Source organism: Miniopterus natalensis, chromosome 2 (genome assembly GCF_054644295.1).
Source record: "Miniopterus natalensis isolate mMinNat1 chromosome 2, mMinNat1.hap1, whole genome shotgun sequence".
NCBI lineage: Eukaryota > Metazoa > Chordata > Mammalia > Chiroptera > Miniopteridae > Miniopterus > Miniopterus natalensis.
This window is the reverse complement of record NC_142082.1, coordinates 99,766,253-99,788,645: the sequence shown is the minus strand read 5'-3', so window position 1 is coordinate 99,788,645 and position 22,393 is coordinate 99,766,253. Positions and strand designations below refer to the sequence as shown.

The 22,393-nt window shown below is 44.8% G+C and overlaps 1 protein-coding gene across 3 annotated transcripts in view; it reads right to left on the bottom strand.

Moving 5' to 3' along the window:
- SLC7A1 (solute carrier family 7 member 1) overlaps nt 1-22,393 on the bottom strand; it is a 62,503-nt gene that overhangs the window by 27,404 nt on the left and 12,706 nt on the right. For 2 of the 3 annotated variants that reach the window (XM_087814430.1, XM_087814429.1), the window contains exon 2: nt 4,757-4,856. The exons of the other annotated variant lie outside the window; for it this stretch is intronic. The gene's annotated coding sequence lies outside the window, so the exon portion shown is untranslated. The remainder of the gene's footprint in view (nt 1-4,756; nt 4,857-22,393) is intronic. 3 annotated transcript variants of the gene reach the window in all.

The window sequence follows — 22,393 nt, the reverse complement described above, 5'->3', positions numbered from 1 at the left end:
TATGTTCACCTTTAAGCATGGTACATCAGTCCAACTAATAAAGCACCTTTTGCACAAGCCAGTGCCTCCACTTTTCACAGTTACCTGCCATTTGTTCCCTGTCCCTGAGGTGTCAGGGACATGTGTAATGCACACCCCTGTGGTTACCATGGGAATTATCTCCATGATGCAAGTCATGCACACACCACCCCTAGGCAGGAAATGCCACATTTGATAATAGGTCTTACTGTCCTACTTGTAACCGTACTTCACAGGTGACCAAGATTGTAGACACCCTAAGAAAAGCTTCAAAGCCTACTGCTGAGGTTGACCACCTTGCCTGTCTTCAGCCCAACAACTACCTGTGGCGCTTTCCCTCTGTGAGGTTTCCCTTTATGTAATATACTTGGAGGAAACATCCTGGTAGGTGGTCGTAGAATGGTCTTTATTAGAGGGTAGAATGGGACTCAATTTGTCTGAAATGACTTTGAGGCATCAGAAGCAAATGGCTCACCACACAAGGGCCTTCGAATTCCGTAACAATCACAGACCCGGAAAGGGCTGCATCAGAGGGAGGGGCTGAAGCCAGAGATGGGCAAATGTAGTTACTTCCACTAGACAAGACAGCAGGTGGTGGCATAAGTGCGAAGGGGACTTCCAGCATGTCACATGGACGATAGTGGCCCCATACATCATGAGCAGTGACACCTGTTCTGCCTTAATGGAAGGCTCCAGTGCAATAGCCAACCACAGACTATCATTCCAGAATGTTCCCTGCACTTGACCCCCGAGCTCTCAATATGCCAACCCTCAGTTATTCAGACTGCAGTTAACTGAAATTCTCCCTCCCATTACTGCTTTACAACTCTGTGTCTTCAGAGAATCAGAAGACACATCACAGACTTCTGCTTCTTTAAAGAAATTCTCACAGGTTGAAAATAGACATTGCAACTTACACCCCCAAAATGCTCTCTACCTTGCCCCTTTTCCACAGAAAAACACTGTGAGGGCATCTTTCCTCCTGGAAGTTCACTGACATGTCACTTGAGATATCAGTTAAGACTCAGGGCACATTTTCCTACACAATCAACATGACAAAGCTGTCACTGGTGCTAAGGCAGCTCACAAAAAGCAGTTTAACCTGCAACATCCCCTAGCAGAATGGAGGCCTCTGGAGCCATGCACCACCCAGCAGGTCCGAGAGGGTGCAAGCACCTCCATGTTGGCAGGAAGGATAAATGGATCCTGGAGAGTTGTGATCTTTTAATAGATTTAAAATTGTGGGTAATTGTGGAAAAAAGAAAAAATGAAAGCAAATTTTTCACAAACATGGACAGCAGGTGGGAACCACTTTTAAATCCCTCCTCTCAAGGGGGAGGAGAGGTGACCTGTGGTGGACACTCTAAGGTGGCCCCATGAGCCCCACCCCCAGTTGTTCCTGTGAGTGTGGGTGGGGACTGGGACTTGCTTCTATTCAACAGACTATGGCAGAGGGGATGATGTCTCTCCTGTGACTACGTTTTGTTATGTGAGGTTCCATTCTGCTAGCTGACTCTCCTTGTCAGCTGGCTTCCAGGTCAACCAGCAAGAGGCCAGGGCACTAAGTCCTACAACCATAGGAAATGCATTTGGCCAACAATCTGAAGGAGCGTGGAAGCAGATTCTACCCCAGGCGAGCCTCCACATGAGAACTCGGTGCCAATCAGCTCCTACGGCAGCCACATGGGACTTAGCACAACACGCTACCCTGTGCTCCGACTCCTGACCACAGAAACTGCGTGTTGTCATAGTCACTAAGTTTGGGGAGAATTGTCATGACTAACCCATGGTCCAAACATGGGTTATAGGAGATAATGACCTGAGCCCCAACATTTCATTAACCATCTCTGCTTCAATGGTTGAACAAAGCTTTACTTCACCTGAAACTATTTTTTCGTGGTTATGGCTGAATGATTTGAAAGTAATTTCCTCCTTCTGGAAAAATAGCTTATAGTAAATGGCTATTATTTTGTTTTTTAAAAGTTGTGTTTATCCTGTGCCACTCTACTATACTGTTCTGCCCTCAGAGTACTCACAAGCTGCACAGGAAGACACAAGCAACCATCCATCCCATTAGCAAATACTGTCTTACACCCACTATGTGCCACCCCTTCTAGGTGCCTCATGAGGATATAACAGGGAGTGGAAGAGAGCTCCCTACCCTCTTGAAGGAGGAGACAATGTGATCAACCTAGAGCACAAACAGGCGTGGCAGAGACCACAAAGCTTCCAGGAGATGCACCATTTCTGTCAACATTTGGCACCTGGTCTGTATCTCTTCACCCAAGAAGGACAGCATCATGGTGGTGTCTGGTAGCTTATGGCTTCCTCTGATTTAGACACAGTTCAGGATCTGTGTCCAAGGACCTAAGGACCATCCAGGGTTTTCCCATGCATTTTTATCCCAGCACTGTCCACCCAGAGAAACAGAACAGCCTTACTGAGGCTTTCACTCAGACATGAGCATTCGCCCCCCCCCACCTAGCCTAGTATCAGGTAACAGAGGAAGAGGTTCTAAATAGTCTGTTGCAACAGCAGAGACATGTCTGATTATGGCCGCAAGAGGAGGAAGAATGCAGAATAAACTCACTCTAATTTAAGCACTTTTACTAAATAATTGCTGAGAAGAAAAAGGAAAAAAAATATTCGAGGCTTACAGTGGCTTCTGGCATTCCATTGAATACCTTCCTCCCACTTCCCTGCTGACAAGGATCTAATTTTACTGTCTTTGTGAAAGAAGACCTGGTAACTCTGCACCTTTGCTTCTGACATTTACAAGGTTGCAACAGCCTCAAAAATAAGGTGCTTACTTATAGCTGTAACCCCCCGGGGACCAGGAACTATGGGAGCCCCCTCCTCTTTCCTTCTATTCAAGGTACCTGCTGGGAGATGCTGACATGTGGCAAAGGGCACTGGCCAGATCCCCCCCAAAGTTCCTCTGATGAAAGGCAGTGTGGGCTGCTGATCCCTGATTTCATGAGCATTCTTAATATAGCTTCGCACTCAGGGGTTGCCTATGAGTGGCCCCCGAGGAGTGTAAGAACGTGAGCAGAGGACAAAAGTCAGGTGACATTCTTTACAAACACACACCCCTGAAAAACGACCGCTGCTATTTTGTGATGAATAAAATACTGACAATGATGAAGTCTCTATGTGGTAAATCTGTGGGTTGTTGTTTTTTTATTGAAAAATAACTGAAACCAAAGCTTTCAAGTATTTTAATAGTAGAACTTTTTTTCCCTCACTACATCTTACGCCAAAACCAAATACAAGAGTCAGATAAAACTGGAGCTACTCTAATCTAAAGAGAAATGGTACAACAAGCCCTGCTAGCTAGGCTTGCATTCCCCCAACCTCGCCACCCTCACCTGGCTCCCATGCCCCCTCAGGACTCTAGGCGCCCAAGGACCTGCCTGACACACACTGATCTACAGCAGATCCTTATGGCACCTAAACCCCAGAACAAGCTGCAGAAGATTCTTAAATAGAAGAGGGAAAGAAATAGGAGCAAGAGGAAAAGTTTAGGAGTAGGAAAGAAATTGGAACCTGATCTTGACCTTGAGAAATGTAAAGCCCCCAGAGTCAAAGGCAGAAATGCAGCCCAATGTATCACTGGCACACTATCATGGAGCAGCCAGAGGCCGCCGCAGAGGGCACACGCCCCTCCACATGCTGCTGACCACACGGCACTCAGCGTCTGAACAGGAGCACACCCTGTGGACCGGGCCTTTGTGCAGAAGGCCTTACAATCTGTAGGTTTTAAGAATTGTTTGTTTAGCCCAGCCAGCATGGCTCAGCAGTTGAGCATCGACCTACAATCCAGGAGATTGAGGTTCGATTCCTGGTCAGGGCATATGACTGGGTTGCAGGCTCCACACCCAGCAGGGAGTGTACAGTCAATCAATGACTCTCTGTCATCATTAATGTTTCTAGCTTTCTCTCCCTCCCTCTCCCTTCCTCTTTCTGAAATTAAAAAAAAAAAAAAAAAAATTGTTTATTTAGCCCTAGTTGGTTTGCTCAGTGGTTAGAGCATTGGCCAGACTGAAGGGTCCTGGGTTCGATTCCGACCAAGGGCAAGTACCTCAGTTGCAGGCTTGATTCCCAGTCCTAATCAGGGCACTTGTGGGAGGCAACCAATTGATGTTTCTCTCTCCCCCTCCCTCCCCCCTCTTTCTCCCTCCACCTTCCACTCTCTCTGAAAAGCAATGGAAAAAATATCCTCTGGTGAGGATTTAAAAAAAAGAATTGTTTGCTCTGGCTAGTGTGGCACAGGTGGATGGACGTCATCCCATGCTCTGAAAGGTTGCAGGTTCAATTCCCAGTCAGGGCACACGTGCCTGGGTTTCAGGCTCGATCCCCAGTAAAGTGGCATGCAAGAGGCAGCTGATCTATATTTTGCTCTCACATTGATGTGTGTGTGTGTCTCTCTCTCCTTTCCTCTCTAAAGAAAAAAAATCAATTAAAAAAATATTTTAAAAAAAATAAGAGTTCTGTTTGAAGGAAATGTAGGAATTTAAGAAATCCACCATGAAAAGGCAAACCTATTTTCTGATGAGATGGAAGCGCTAGATGATTCTGAAAAAGCACAGCAGCTATAAATTCTAAAAGAACAACAACTGAGGGTTTTAGTTGTCAGTTCACTTAAAAAGTCAAAAAACGACTAACGGTCTAAGTGAATAATATATTCTGGCACAAAAGTGACGACCACTCTGCTGAAGTGTTGATGGGCAGACTGTACCTGGAATATGATGAGAGGACTTGTCACCTTGTCACCCAACGATCTCCTAGTTCTTGGAGCAAAGATGTCTCAGGAGGGATGAGCTGGGGGCTTTAGGCTCCTGAGAGGCAAAGAAGAAACATTACACACGATCTGTTTTGGCCCTAGAATCTCCATGCCTGTGGCTGTTATGAGAGCAATCATTCCGTTCACTGATTGGAATGATTCCAGGAAGGACCCCCAGCTGTAACACCAACTGAAGATTGAATGAAAGCTGGGAGGCAAGGGTCATGTCACAGGGAACAAGCAGACAGAGGCGAAGCACCACCAGGCAGGGGCATCGATGACAGAATTCAGAAGATAGGAAACCAGAAGAGATGGCCTCAAACCCCAAAATTCTACCACATCACCTCTACAAATGGAAGTTTTAAATAAGGAAGCTATCAAAGCATCCTTCACACAGGCTATTTCCACAAATCTAGGGCATAGAGATGGGTATGTGAGAGCTCTGAGGCCCTTGCTAGGGACCACGAAAGGGAGTGAACCCTCTCATGACCCTGGGATTGAGAACCAAGGTCAGTGGGGGCAGAAGACCCTTAGCTGGTTCCCTCAGGAAACAGTCATACTCCAATACTCCAATCTGTACAGTCAACCATTTCGTGAGGGAGATCTCCTGTACCAACTGACACATGAGCACCGAGCAGACACCCAGACAGGCCACAGATTGTTCTAAATGCAGTATGTGCACCATGTGCCTGGTGGAGTGGCCTGCAGTCCCAGAAGGAATGGGGTCAGTGACTGGAGGTGCCACTGTCTGGATGCAATGAGGTCAAACTTCCCTGAGGGCATGCTAGGAAGAAACTTCCAGATGAGTGGCACAGAAAGTCCTCTGCTTTCTCAATCTTATCATTTCTACTTTGTACATATGCACTCACCCAGGAGGTAGAGAGGTTTCATTAAGCTTCCTGAATATTGAATATGACTTGCACCTAATGTGAACCCAGAAAGGATTATTATTACTATGCCAAAAGTGCAATGCAGATGCAATCAGCGCCGGCTTTATCACTTCAACAGCAGCAAACCAGCTTCCTGACAATGGGAGCCCTACTCCATCCCAGCTGGCGCCATCCATACAATTCATTCCACATTAAGATTTCATTCTTTTCCACTTTCTATTTTGAAAATGTCCAAACCTACAGAAAAGTTAAGTGAACATTTACATACTCTTCATTGACATTTACCAATATTTAACATTTTGCCATGCTTGCTTTATCTTTATAGAAATATACACTTTTCTTGTAGACCATTTGCTAGTGAGCTATAATAGCAACCATGATACCTGACCTCTAAATATTTTGGTAAATCCCAAGAAAGACACTGTCCTACATAACTGTGACATCATTATCACAACAAAGAAATTCAACATTTACTGAAATATAGCCCATAATCAAATGTCCAAAATCATCAATATTTTGCTATTTCTTGATGCTCTACCATGTGCCAAGTACCACAGGGCACTGAGAGAAACAAAGATGAAAAAGGCTCAGGTTTACAGTCCAGCTGAGGTGACTGGCATACAGACACCCTACTGAGAGATGGGAGCCCAGGTGCTGACTCATAAGTGAAGTTCTGTCTTGGTAGAAGAGAAAGGAGTTGGCTCCACCTAGAGCCTTTGGTAAAAGCTTTTGCAATAAGGTAATGTTTAGAGAGGATGAGTTTATCCAGCATATGAGGGCTGGGGGCTAGGGGGCTAAATGTAAAACTATGGAGGCTTGAGTGTGACAGCCAGAATAATGCCCCACCCCCAATGGCCAAATCCTAATTCCAGGAATCTGTGACTATGTTAGGTTCCATGGCAAGGGGAATTAAGAATGCAGAAAAAATGTAGGTGCTTATCAGCTGGCCTGGAGATGGGGGAGATTTTCCTGGGTGGGCCTCATGTAGTCACCAGGGTCCTTAAAAGATGGAAGAGGGAATGGGAGAGTCTGTCACAGGGATGCAATGTGAGACAGACTCCATCCACTACTATCAGGGGTACGAGCCAAGAAAGGCAGGCAGCCCGTAGAAGCTGGCACACAGGGAACCAGATTCTCTCTCAAAAGCCTTCAAGAAACGCATCCCTGCCAACACCTTGATCTGAACCCACTGAGACCTATTTCAGACTTCTGACCTTGAGAACTGTAAGGCAATAAATTTGCATTGTTTTAAACAACTAAAAATAAAAAATAAAAATAAATGTAGAGACAAGCCTGGGAACTGTCAAATTGCTGAGGCTGGGAGTGAAGTCATCAAAGTCCTTGTGGTCAAGCCCAGAAAACTGCGCAATGTCTGATACACGTTTGGCTGTCATAGCTGAGGGCTAGTGGTGTTGGCATCGAATATGTAGAGGCCAGGGATGCTGCTGACCATCTCACAGGGCACAGCACAGCTCCACAACAAAGAATGGTGGCCGGCAGCAAGGTGGAGGAAACCTGCTGTCCTGCGTGGAGCTAATTTTTTTTTAAGTGAACTGGTTTAAAAAGTATAGTTAAATGATGTTTTATTAAAACACAAAACACTACAATATCTGCAAATGAGCCTATATGCATCACAAAAACCATGTTACCACATCCCTGGAGAACACTCAATGTCCCCCAAACAAGGACTGAGAATAAGCAAGAGGGCCCAGCCCAGCGTGGCTCAGTGGTTAAGTGTCAACCTAAGATCCAGGCAATCAGGGTTCGATTCCCTGTCAGGGCACATGCCCGGGTTGTAGGCTGCAGCCAATCAATGATTCTCTCATCACTGATGTTTCTATCTCTCTCTCTCGCTCTCCTTTCCTCTCTCTGAAATCAATAAAGATATATTAAAAAAAAAAAAAAAAAGAATAAGCGAGAGGCAAGCAAATGAGGAAAAAGTAAAAGATTAAAAAGCGCAGTGTGAACAGACAAGCTTCACCAACTCAGACTCAGCTGCGTTCTCATTTCCAAGAGGGACTCGAGCATCTCGCAGAACTGCTTGAGATTCATTCCTGTGTGTAACACGTAGATGCAAAGGCTAGAGAGGCGACTGCCGGTGGGGCTTCCTGGGAGACAAAGGAACTAGCCTGTGCTGAGCACCTGTGACCTGTATCCCTCTAACACAGCAGCCTCCGGAGAGGATCCCTTACCCCCAGTTCACAGAAAAGGTGTGCACCTCAACCTTGATATTAAGGCTCCACTGCCATCTTATAAAATTATTCTTCTTGTTGCCCGGCCAATGTGGCTCAGTAGCTGAGCATCGACCTATGATCCAGATCACAGTTCGATTCCCAGTCAGGGCACATGCCTGGGTTGTGGGCTCAACAGGCAGTGGGGAGGTGTGCAGGAGGCAGCAGATCAATGACTCTCTCTCATCATTGGTTTCTATCTCTCTGTTCCTCTCCCTTCCTCTCTCTGAAATCAATAAAAAGCATTAAAAAAAATTTCCTCTTGTTATGAAAACCCACTGTTTCAGTGTTTAACATGGAAGGACATCTCTGCTCTGTGGTTCTGAAGAAGCACAAGGATGAGGCAGTGTCCAGGGACCAGGATTGCAGCCTCCTTCCCAGAAACGCTCTGCCTACCAGTGATCCGTGAGCGTCTTTGTTTTCTTGTTGTTGTTTTTGTGAACCTTCACCTGAGGTTATTTTTTTCATTGCTCTTCAGAGACGGTGGAAGGCAGTGGGGGGAGAGGGGGGAGGAATCTGGACAGAGAGAGAGAGAGAAACATCTATGTGAGGACAGACATCGACTGGTTGCCTCCCGAACGCTCCCTAAAGGGGCAGGGATTGAACCAGCAACTCCAGTACATGCCCTAGACCAGGAATCAAACCTGGGACTCTTTGGTGGGTGGGCCAATGCTCTAACCACTGAACAACACTGGCCAGGATGAATCTCTTTGTTTTTTAAAGCGTGAGAATTTGAAAAACAAAATCATAGGTTCTAAGAGAAAGGACTGACGAGTCATCTAATGCAGAGATCCTCTCAGGCTGTAAAAAGCAAAAATGATTAGGGCAGGAAAATAGTAGAGAAAGAGAAAGGGAGGACTGGTGCTCGGGGAGGGGTGGTATGGAAGAATAGGCTGCTTTTCCATTCAGTCCTTGCCCCCCACTCTTTAAATGTTGTCACCAACTATCCTCAGAATTCCGAATCTGGTCCACCATAAGCACATGCCTGAGCCAGGCATGTCCTCAATGACAATAACAACAATAGTAATGATGATGATGATGGCTAAACATTTATATTAAGTGCCTAGTACATACCAGGGCTCTCTTGTAAGGGACTGAGTGTCATGTCATTTAATAGTCAAACTTAGCCCTTGAAGCTTATACAGCTTTACACCAGCTCATATATAAAACACCAGCTGTATAAAGTGGAACGTTGGCTCAGACTTCAGCATGTCTAACTTAAAATCCACTCTTATGCTCCACGACTTCTGACATGACTGAGAGTCCACAGGAGACCTACAATCAGTCCCCTGGGGAAATGGGCCATAATGTCATTACAGTAAAACTTTAATTAGACACAGGGAGCAGCCTCCCACTTAACAAATAGGTTCTGAAGAGGACTTTGGTTTCAATCCCTGATAAAAACCACTGAATTTATACTTTAAATGCATGATCTTAATGGTATGTAAATTATAATCAATAATACTGTTTTTTAAAAAAAAAAAAAAAGCAAACAGAAGCCCAATCCATAAGGGTCTGCAGTATGGTTGTTCTATGAGGTGCCAGGACAGACACAATAACTTCCACACATGTTCAGTTGTTAAAGGAGCACTTTTTCTCACATATTTTAATTCTGCTTCAAGTCCAAACTCTACCGCCTCCCCCCAAACCAATCATTACAGCTCTGGGTGCAGTTGTGAGAAGGTCTCGACTCTAGCTGCACAGCCAGCTATTTTTTGGAACAAGCATTTCACCTGTCAGGAATGTGAAATTGGCTCCTGCATGTTGCCGCATCTCTGGTTGTCCGGTTCCAGTGTGAACATAAGCTCCGGTTATAATTCACTGCTTAAATATTCCATGGCAACAGAGCAACAGGGCAAAGAATAATGAAATTGAGAAAGACTGCAGCATTCGCTGGTATAAATGACAAACACAGGGGACAGGGAGAGGGACCCCTCTCACTCTGTGTACGCATGGTCCAGGATCTCAGGGGAAACGGGACATCTTTCATAGTTAATCAGATGGTAAACAATTACCAGACAGTAACAAATTTAACAAAGTCTCTTAGCACCAAGACAGTATTTTCTAAGACCAGCAAGGTACACATCCAGTGAGGCAGGGGAAAGACATGCCCAGTTTGGGAAGTGGGAAGGAAAGATGTAAGATGTACAGGAGACAAATTTGGGAATGCTTCCTGCATTGAAGGTCTCAGGAGGCTTGTTGGGAGCCTTTTGTCTGCCCAGGCACACCTGACAGGTGAGTTCATGCTACTCTCTTGGGCACTGACAACTCCCTGCAGGCGAGTGTCAGCCTGCCCCATCTTCCCATGGATAGACATGTCCTCAGGGTGCGGCTGCTCTCAAGCAGCCTTGGATGTGGCCAGGAGCTATGAAGGGCAGCCAGGTTTAGGACGGAGGAGCCTGCCTGCACCAGCCCAGCGATTACCAAAGGAAATGAAGCAAGCACTTGCAAGCTTTGGATTCTGAGTTTCCATGCTTTGATAGACTTAATTTGTTCTCCTGGGGCTAACTCACTTGGCTGTGTCACTACAATTCTACATATGAACACAGTCAGGGAAATGCAATGTGCAGGAAGTGATTTATGATGCCAAAGGGCTCCCCCAAGGAGATCATTTTCCCCCGCGGAAGGAGGCACAGGACAAGCGGGGAACTGCACACACCTGCCACTTTGCAGTAGGGACTCAATTTAAAGATGGTTCTATCCTCCTGTTTTTTCCTCTAAACTCACACAAGATTTCTCCTTGAAAACATTTTCACCTGCTTGAAATGGTACCAACAGGCTAGATATGAAATATGAAATAATCAAGGAACACCAGTGCTGGTAAGAAGGAATTACAAACAATCTAGTACATTCCAAACCAGTCTATTTGCATACCGCCTTCGTGAGTTTTTACTGTTTTGAGACAGCATGCAAAGTTATTCCTCATACTGTTCCTTAAAGGAACAGGCCTTTGAATAATTTAAATATTCTTTGAGAAAACCTTGCTCCATTACTCTCATAAATGGAACACTACCAAAGTGATCTGAAACCAGATATGAAAACAGGCCATCTGTTTTCTACAGGGTCCCTGTGGCCACAGCCTTATGAGCACTGGGCTCTGGATGCACCTGGCACCTGTTTTTCCAACATGCATTTGCAGTTAACATACTATTAAGATAAAAATGCTTGTGTTCATCCTAAAATCCCCCGGCACACATCATACTTAGGGAAACAAAATATTTAGTACAGGAGTTGTTAAACTATGGCACTTGGCCCATTTTTGTATTGACCACAAGTTAAGAATGGTTTTTATTGTTGTTTTTAAGAGGAAAAAAAAGGAGGAAGGAGAGGAAGAGACCGATTGTTCGACAGGGAATCCATGTGGCCCAAAAAGCCTAAAATATTTTCTATCTGGCCCTTTTCAGACCAATTTCCTAAACCCTGATCTATTCTATGCCTTTATTTTACCAATGAGGCCATGGAAGTCCAAATACTCGAATGACTTAGACAAACTTGCTCCAAGTAACTGAATGAATTTTACCAAAGAAGCCATCAACTTAAACACTTTCAAAATGGGCTTCTGTCCGATCCTTTGGACTACACATTAAGAACTGAGACTTGTCTGAAACAAACCCAAATGTGGGGCAGCACAACTCGTGTAGCTGGTCTTCGACCTCCGAGGCCTGAAGTCATATCCCGTTTGCCCCAGAAACACTCTTCACTAAGGCTCAGAGCAATCTGTACACAGGCAGGAGAGGGGAACAGCCTCCCTGATGGAAGTTGTGGTTACCAACTCTCTTCTGCACCATCCAGGCCTAGGACACAAGGCTGCTCAGAGTCCCCCCTCACCACCAACAGACTTTGTAAAGAGCTTTATTAACTCACCTCAGACTACCTAATTTGAGAGTGCAATCTGTTCCCTGGGGGGCCCTAATGGTAACAGCCTTACCGGCAGTGAGCTCTGGATGTTCATGGCTGCTGCTGTCTTGTCACCTGAGGAATTCAGGCAGTCCAGGCCACTGCCAAGTACAATGCCTCTATTATATATCCACACAGCTGGATGGGGCCTTGAGCCATCTAGTGACTTGCCCTCCTTCCCTCTACAGTGAGCTACACAGACCTCCCCTAGTATCAAAATACCCTGACAGATTCTAGTGAATAGTTACAACTCACTGCATTATAAAAACACATTTTTTTAAAGTCCTCAATGTAGTAAAATCTGAGCAGCTGGTATGTTGCAGACACTGCTAAGTCTTCCACATGCACAGAAAACCAACCATCAATCCTCACTTTATAAATGAGAAGACTGAGCCTCACAGAATCTCAAACATGCTTATTAGGGCTCTAAGTGGCTGATGTGGCCTCGTCCCAAAGCCCTTTCACTGGGCCAGTTCCCCACACGATCCACCTCTATGGCTGACCAAGGCTGTGAACACAGCAAGGCCTCCTGTTAGTCTGTCCACAGACATCCTGGTCAGATAACACTAATTCAGTTAAATGAGATAAAAGGTCAGGCAGGACCAGGTGGAGAGGAGCAGGTTTTCTGACATAATAGAAAAGTTCCCTTTTCTGACCTTCCTATGCCCTGAACTTGGCATGAAAAAGAATGTCATAGTTCCAGGCACCTGGGTGGGAAGGCCTGGCCACTTGTATCAAGCTATGTTATTGATTTTGTTGAATTAAGTACACAAAGAATGAAACATTTTTTTCCTATGTTTAATTTTATATCTGCTCACTGATCTGATAAGGAATCAGGAGACTTGCTTGTCCCTGGCTGTTCAATCTTGGGCAAGTCACTCTACTTTTCTGTTTCAGTCTTATCATCTGAAAACTAGATGATACTTACCCTCACCTACACCTCCCCACCCCATCCCTGTGTGTTCCTTACTGGAAAGATCAAAGAAGGCAAGATAAAGGCTAAAATCTCAGATAAAACTGGATTCAAAACTTGGTTGGCAAGTTAATTGACTTTTCTGAGCTTCCTTTTATCCCTCTGCAGGGTGAAGATAACAACAGTAATAGCTACTTCAGAGTTTGGAGAGGTTCAAATGAATAAATACCTGGCACACTAAGTGTTATATGTTTGCGGCTATTATTATTACTAGTTTGTTAATCTATAAGAAATCTCATTAATAACCAACTCATAAAGCACTGTGGAGATTAAGCAAGAACTCAAAATGATAACTAGATTTTTATTATATGACTGTGTTCTGTAATTGACAACGGACCATACAAATATACAGCTTAAAGAACAAATATAAGCTTAGTTTGATTTATTTCCCATTTGTGCTAATTCAGATAGACGATTTGAGGGCAATTGCCTAGGAATGCTTAAACTGACATAAAATTATTAAAACTATAAAGATAATATATATAAACAGTACAATTAATAATGACTGAGTTTTTAACCACTGATTTTTATTTGTGAATATTTAACTATCCCAGTTTCTGTAGAAATGACTGGGTTTTTAACCAGATTTTTGTGTGTGAATATTTATCCCAGTTCCTGTAGCACTAACAATCACAGTCCTCTGTAGAGGGTGTGCCGGGGGCTGGCAGCAACCACAGTCCTAAACCACAGCGTGTGCTGTAAACTGTTCACTGACGTGCCTCCTTTAAAAAGAAGCTGGTCACACACTGCAAGCTGTAGGTAACTCCCTGGATGACAAAACCCCACCCAGAGGCCTTGGCATCTGACTCTCAGTCCCAAATGTGGAAGTTTTACCTTGTATTTCGCCACAGGGGCAGCTTCTCCCACTTATTCTACTCTGAACTCAACAGAAAAAGGCTGCCCAACCATCTGGACACTCACAAAGCCCAGTTATTTGTTTTACCAAACTGTGTATACATTGAATAAAAATGTTTGTTTTCCCTGTCCTACTTTCCGTCTCTAAAGACAAATGATTAAAGAAGAATTTCAAGGGCACTTCTTTCCGCTCATCTCCTCCAACCTGGTTATACTAAGCAACCTCACTTCCTGCCTTTTAACTTGCGTTTCTGTCTGAGAATCATCCACTCTTCTTTGTTGATCTTTACGTGAACAATGCTGTTTCAAAACGCTTCTTCAAAAGAAAGGCCAACATGCGTGGCACAGGCACCAAAGGCCAGTGGGAAGGGCACCAGAGCTGGACCACCTGACCTAATGCCAGATCACACCCTACCCAGAGAAACCCAATCTACTGGGATCCCCAGGATCCTTCATCCAAGAGTTGCATACTGAGTATCCTCTGCACACACACTATTAGGAACTGCAGGTTAACAGAAAAAGCTTGGTGGCCCCTGCCCTACAGAGGCGTGTAGTTTAACAGGAGAGAAAGGAAATAAACAACAACAAAAAAGGTCATATCCAAACATGCAGCACTTCAGAAAGATGGAGGGTTGGAAAGCTGTAAAAAAGGGAGATTCTGGTCAACAAGATGAAATATTTCAGAGAGACGATGGGGTGAGGACTGATGACAGATCACAAGACTGCCTAAGTAAAAGCAGCAATTGTGAGCAGGCTTAATATAACAGTAGGACCTTAGTTTTCAGGGGGATGAAGGTAGGTGGGCAGAGATTAGCACTCTCTCTAGTTGGCTTCATCATAAAGGAATGGAGCTCTCAGCCAACTGCTTACACCTTCACAGCATCTGCAGGGGACCCCACAAAGTTATGACCCCCAGGAGTGAGCACTTGGATAACTCAGTGCTAGCACCTTATGCACTCAACCAGTATCTGCTGAATGAATGAATACATGAATAAATGCTATACTTCCTGGAGAGCTTTGAAATATGTAATCTTATATAACTTTTCGAAAATGACAGTCTCAGGTGTATCTTCACATTCCGCGGCACTCACCACAGTAGCGAAGACTGCCGTTTTACCAGTTTGCCAGCTAATTATTTGTAGCACGAATCACCAGTTTCTGTATGGGGCTCCAGCAAGCACATGAACAAAAACACCTGCCATTCCTCCCAAAGAAGCACATGATCCAATTCACAGAAAAAGAGCTAAGGAGAAAGGCTACCACCTCCAAACTGAAGCCAAACCAGTTCAGACACATTTTTTCTATGCCCCTTTGTGTAACAGTTGCAACTGTTCTTTAGTTATGGGAGTGCTTAATCAAACAAACATCTAAGAATACCACAATTTTCTTATTTATACATAAAAGTACTATTCAACCCTGCACCAATTTCCCTTGATCTGTGCTGGAAGAAATCCCAGGGACGCCTTATCAAAACAATAAACTTCAAAAAAATACGACGACCTACATTTTTAAAAATACAGCACTGTATCCTGCCTCTGGATAAATCCCCAGTATATTTTGAATTTTTATAAAATAAACTTGATTTGCTTTGCCACTGTCAACTTTCCATTCTGCTAAAAGGCCCCAAATTTAGACTCTGCAAACAGATTAAGGGTGGCCAACGTAAAAGCTGTATAGAGCTTTTGGATCTGCTATATGTACAAATTAAGCCAAAGGTTTTTCCTACCAATGCCTGAAAAGTTTAAATTCCAAATGGGGTCTATGTTCTTAGCACCAATTTTTTCAAACTTGGCCCAAAGGAATGTATCTCTGGCCTCGTGTGGGGATACTGGTACCAGCGCTGGTCACCTGCTGCTGCCTTGCAACTTCCAAGGAAGGACCTATTCGCCCATGACTCCCCCTTCAGAGCTGAAGATACACTTCCTATTATTAATTCTCACCAATCATCATTCATGCTCAGTGCTGCCTAATGCTCCTGTGAACAAGAGCAAACCTCCTGGTGCTGGCAGTCAAGAAACAAGATGCGCTCTGCAGACAGAAAGCACCATACAACTATCTCAGATGAGACAGACCAATTCTCCAGTAGCAGGGAATTAGTTACTGCGATTAGCATGGCCTTAAAATTGGTGTCACTGGCATTATGTCATTGTTTCCTGGGGTCCCCAGTTCTCCCCACTTTCTAAAGGCTGACACCAACAATACGAATTTCAGATCAAAAATATATTTCATGGAGCTACAGAATGTCAGGCTTGGAAGAAGCTAAAGGCTGGCCCTAAGATGTCCTGAGTAAGAAGGAGATGGGGTAGAAGAGGACATCCCAGAGAGAGCACAGGAAGCTCCAGGAATTCAGCTCCAAGTGGGGCTCCAAATTCAGACAAGAGGGTTGTGTCCATCCTGGGGCTACAACTCACTTTACAATGAAAACCTGGATGGGTATCCTGCTCCTCTCTGAAATGCCAAGAACATAACAAAATCTCAGTTAAACATAGTCTGTTCTAGCCAAGAGTCCTATCTTTGGGGAAAAAGCTCACAAAGCAATCTTTGTGAGCAGACACATCACATATAGTGTTGTTAGAAGATAAACCCCAAACACACCTGGCTCCCCCGTGCTACCAATAAGGACATTCTTCCTGAGCCTCTTCCCTTTCACATCTTTCCTCCCTCTGGTTGTCTGGTTGTCAGCAGTTGTGGAAAGCACTATTTGCTTTTTATTTATTCTAAAACATTTGAGAGTCCAGACAAGGGACAGGCTCTGACTTCCAGAGCTGGTTGATAAATCTGTGGTTCGACCCACCACAGCCTCTAAGAGTCTTACACTGTGGTCACTTCTCTTTCTCTTGGTATTGCCAGACCAGGAAGTCCCAAATCTTCCAGTCACCCCTCAGGTGAACTCTCCTCCATCCCCCCCAAAAGCAAAGGTTTCCTTGGGACTGGCAGACCAAAAAGTTCCCCTTTTCTGTAATACAACCCTTATCGGGTTTCTGTCCACAGAGCAGATATTTAAGACATCTGAACTTCGGCTGCACAATTGAAGTCTGTTTTGCAAATCTGACTATTTGCCATTCTTTGTCTTCCTTTGAACCTTCCTTGAACTCAATACAAGGGTGTGTTATTTTTATATGCATGCATCTGCATATCTAAATAAGGTGGCTCTGCTATCAGGGGATAAGGTCCAATAAGGCAAATCTAAAGGACTTGGGCAGAATACCCTTAACAGGGTGCCACCCTCTGTCTCCAGGCTGGTCTAACCCAGAATACAGAAAAGCAGTGATCCTTCAACATTCCTGGGATGGGTTCCGGTCTCAGTCCATTAAAGCAGTGAACTTCACGGAGTCCCGTTTGCCCTTGTTTCTGCATGCGTACCTGGTAGCAGGCAAGACCCTTTCCTTTCTCTTTCACGCCTTTAACAGCACCTGTGTCTTTATCCCACTAGGCAGGCAGGGTATGTGTCTCAGAGGAGGAAGGGAGAAGCAAAGGCAGGAACACTGAAGGATTTTCCAAAAGAAATGTCTCTGGCAGAAAACAACTCTTTCTAGAAGCACTGCTGTAGAATTCCAGCTGGGGGGTTAACACAGGCCAGCTTGCTTTCGTTTCCCTTTGGTGGAGCCTGTATATATGTTTATGTATATGCCTAGCTGATCTTTTGGAAAAATAACCTCTTTCAAGCTTTCTCCATGGTGAGATAGTTTGGGGCTCAAACTTCTCAGGGTCTATCCTAATTTTCCAAAACCTCAGCAGGAGATGCCTCACACAGATTCCTGTTGTCAAGGCCTGTTACCTGCCACCGGCTGCCCCAAGAGGAAGTTCTTGTCCCCACCTGTGGGTAAGCACCCATGGGACTGCATAAGACTGATCACTCTTTGGCAAAGATGCACGAGGAAATGTACTGTTCTGACCAGCATGGCTCTTCTGGAATATTCTGAGGAAGGGGGGGCAGGCCTGGACACTGGGCCAAGGGCCTTTACTTTTTGCAATAGCCCTGCTCAACATTTCTGAGCTAATACAGGCAAAGTGACACTTCTCAATCAAAATCTTTGTTATCGTCCTAACACCAGACTTTCTGTTTCTACTACATCAGATTAGTAATGTTCCCCACTCAGCATCCATTTTTATAGTGTGGACACCAAATCATACAAAATGGAATGTCACCAATTTCCTGCTTAGGGGTGGAAACCCTAAAAGAACCCTAATGCAATGTCTTCCAAGTCCAAAAGTAAAACCCGTGACCCTGAGAACTAGGTCTGGCCCAGCATCACATTAGTCTGTAGCCAGGCTGGTGGAGTAGAGGTCTCTGCACTCCTGGGCTGTGTCTAACTGAGGAGGAAGCAAGTCTGGGGGCACTCAGAGAGAAAGAGGTGTTGGGTCCCAGAAGGACCTCAGGGCCAGGCAGCAGGGGACAGAGGACTCCAAGCTCTAAGCACCTTTTATCAAGCCATGTTCACCACATCCGACTTCCCAGCACATTCACAAAACATACTACTTTATAGGGTACGCCTAGTCCTGCTCAAATGACCCGCAAACATGAATGGAGGGGGTTCCTTGTACTGGACAGCACAGTCTTCTCCTATATAGGCTTTTTTCACACCTTAAAATGTGTCCTAATTTCCTCACCTGGCTGCTTTGCTAAACTATCAAGACACATTCCCTTAGCTGATGAGTTTTGCCCTCTGCCAAGGTGAGTGTTACAAGCAGTGTGATTATTCACAGACCCAAATGCAAGGTCTCACCCATGCAACACACTGCTCATCTTAACACATGGTGAGACAAACCTAAAAAGTGCGAGTTTCTAGAGACTAAAAGGTGTAAACAAGTGATTATAAGCCACCCTCTCCATTTCCCCATGAGGTGCCATAAATTATATCTGACTTTCCCAAAGAAATAATGCTATGGTGCGATTTCATAAGGGTGCTACAACCAGGATGCAAAATGTGAAAGCCACCGCAGGGCACAGAGTAAAGTGCACAGCCAGTCCCCTCCACACCGGCCACGACCTGACCCCACCAAACGAAGCTCTCCCCAGAAGCTCTAGTCTTGGCTCTCGATCCTCTACAGAAGGGATCACAAGTCCCACATTTTGAAGAACAATATCAATGATGTTTCCATGTCACTTAACAGAAAGCCTTCTAATGGGCATGTGAATTAAGGAACCAGACAACCCAGCAAAAATAAAAATCCTATACAACTGAATGTAGTAGCGCTCCATTCCCATTACTCTTCTTCTTCCCCCTGTGAGAAAGTACAAGGATTCCATTTAGATCAAGTAATTTCAGGGGACTTGTCATCACTTTCAGAGCATCTGCAGTAAAGCACTTGGGGAAAGAGGACCACTGTCTGCTTTGCCAACTTCTCTCTTTCCTTAAATTTCCCAGTGCAAATATACATACTAGGTTCAAACCTTTTAATTGAATGACAGTCAAATGCAGCCAAGGTTTTCCCTGACTATTCAAAGGCAGGTCTCTCCCACTGGCTGAATCCAGCACTCCTGGGACCTACATGGGCCTGCCCTTTTACCTTTAGCCATCCATCCCTATTCTCCAGAACCCAATGTGAGTAAACTGTAAGCAGGGCGTCCACCCAAATGTGTGCCCTGCCTTGCTACATGGCAGCCTGGTTTCAGGCCTTCTGAGCAGGGGCCCTGGAACCTCACCTTCTGCCACAGCTCTGGAACTGCCATTCCCCACCCCCCCTTAATTAGAAAACTCTGACATCTGCCTCTTCCACTACAATTTCCTGAATAAGAGAGGGCAAGCAGCAACCTCTCCAGAGCCCCTTCACCCTCCTCAGCGTCTGGAGTAATCACTTTGCATGTTAATTCACACCTACACCTACACTAGCCAAGGAAAAACACATGCAGGTACAACCTCAGAGATAGGGTGTTTCCCTTGGCAGGGACCTCCCTGAAGGCTGAAGTTTAGCCCTTTATTCACCAATCTTAATTATTGATGGCATTTACTCAACCCCACTATGATCCCAGCAATGCACCTAAGGCACAGAGCTGCAGGGGTCATACACACAGACCTCCTGAGATGGGGGGGCAGGCCCTCCACCCAAGAATCCCAAACCTCAGCAGAGTTAGTTCTTACATCTGTTTGCATTGCTCACTGGCTGTCCTTGCCTGAGGGCCTCTGGCCTTGGTTATCACTTCTCCCCACTGGTAGGAGCCCCACCTCTGCAGTCTAACTTACCACTTCCCATCAGTTGCCAGTTGCAAGGCAATAACAGGCTGCTCAGAAATAAACACACAAGTGGGTCCAAAGCCCCTTCCAGACCAAGGGTGCCAAGGGCTTCACTGGCTTCAGTTCTGTTGAAAAGATACCTTCCAGCATCTACTCTAGACCAAGCACTGCTCCATGTACAGGAGCCACTCGAACAAATGCGCCCAGGCACTATCTGCAGGGAATATGCAGTCCCACGGGCAGCTCAGGTGTCCCTCATTCATCCCAGATTCTGGCAGTTTTATGATGCTGCTATTCCAAGAGCTCAGGGAAGCAGGTTGGAAATGCCCCACCCAGACCCAATGAGTCACCTCTGGGGTTCAGGGAGACCCCCAAGAGGTTGTGAGTGTATGCATGTCCTGGCCTAGGTTATTTAAAGACATCTGAAGTTTGACTTTAGGACTAAAAAGGCTCTATTACGTTATGTAAATTACTTGAACTTATAGACTCACTAAAATGTATTCCTTTTCTCTATCCTTAAAGCCTGCCTGTACTGCCACGTCTGTCCAACCCATGTGTATACCCACCTATATGCTTTTTAGATACTGATGGAGAGAGAGCAATAATAATGAGGCAAATCACAAAAGTTGTCCAAGATGCACAATATAGTGAAAATGTCTCGTTTTGTATGCTGCATTTCCAGAAACAAAATATGACATGGTTAGTCTTGTCCCTGGGTTTACACGTTTTTTATCAGTGTACAGTTTGCATGTGTAGGTGCAGGCCTTTTATGAGGTCCCGACCTAGCAGGTATGTGGCCCTCAGGTCACAGAATTTTCAAGGAGTCTTTCCCATGCCCAGACAAGTAATGAAGGCCTGTTAGCTCCAGACAGTCTAGCAGCAGGGCTATTCCAGAAGAAGGGAAGAGGACTACAATTTCGGAGTCATCCACTCATTTAAATTTGGGGTACAGTTGCTTAAGTGTGGAAGGAATGCTCCTCTCCCTCTCTCGGGGCTCCCAGGGCTCTCCAGGGCAAATGGTGTTTCCTTACTACATAGTCACTCACCCAGCAGGAAAGAGACCCCTGCTGGGGCCTTTGGGGGCCAGCTGGGAAGTCAGAGCCAGCCAACCCAGGATGTTCCACATACATCTGCCACCAAATCAAAGGCTCTCCAGGATGATTCAGCAAGAATTCCCTTGCAGATCCTCAAGGCAGGATGTTAACAGGCAGCAAGAGCAATAGGAAAGTGCCCCAAATTTGTATGGACCCATGAGTAGGCACTGCCCCCACTCAGAACAGTCCAAGGAAGCTATGCCCTAGCTTCACCAAGCCACAGACCCAAGAGTCTTCCAGTGACTAGGCCCAAATCCTAGCGAAAACTACATCTGATAACTTTCCCAAATTCAGATTGTATCAAACTCAGTCTAGAGAGGCATTCTTCCCAGTTCAGTAGAGATTACTAAAAAAATTAAGGAATGTTCTTGCCTAATGTCGCACAAGACTGCCGTTAGGGAGAAAGACATCTTCCAACAAAAGTTGTTTTTTTAAAAACCAAGCTAGCTGCTAAAAAGTTGAGGCTATTGGTTAAGGGGGACATGTTATGTAATGAGAATGACAAAGTATCCCTTATTTCACAGAATATTAACATAACAACAGCATAAAATCAAGTTCTGGAGGAATCTTCTCAAATATTAACAGTGATGGTGATATTTATAACTTAGGAATAAATTTTTAAGAGACTGTAAATTAAGTGCTCTGAATTCTTACACTACATTTTTATTGAGAAGTACATTAAATAAAAGAAGTTTATGAGAAACAAGGATAGAGATTTGTACAGTTTCAATAAAGGAGGCAATATATCTGATCCTAGTTGTTATGTCCCTGTGCTCTTGTTCTGTAGACTCAATTCCATTACAATTATTTTCAGAATTATACACACAGATTTGTTAAAGAACATTTGTTTTCTAAGCAAAACAAAAAGCCATTCAAACACTTCTCAAGCAATATTTAAATTTATGTAAAATCCATTCAACATTTTCAAAGAGAACTACTCCGTGGTTTGGTTGCTATATTAAGTTTTAAATACTCTGTTCAACTTGCATCAGTCAAGACTTTAGAGTCCACAAATTAATATTTCTATAAGAATATCTTTTCATTCTCTTCTTCCCATAAACCCTTAATCCTGAAAGAGAAGGCTCGCCTTTCATATAGATTCTCCCTCAAATCACACTGAATAAAAGAAATGCAAAAAAACTGTCAGTGCTGAAATTAGTAAACATTTGGCCCATCTCTGAAAAATCATAGGCAGCCTGACCAGGCCACCTTCACAACACCAGTGTGGGAGGTGGTTAAGGACCACACAGGGAACGCACACAGGTGTCCCTTGCACGCTTGCCTGCCTGCCTTCCTGGGAACCATCACAAGAAATAATTAATGACCACCTCAGTGAGAAACCTCAAATCACCACAAAAAGAAATCTGCACCCTCCTGAAAATCTTTGTCCAAACTAGGCTGGACAGAGAATTATTCCCACCCCCATATCCAGCAAACCTGACCTTCAGGACAGCGGAGGGGGCAGCAGGTGGGTAA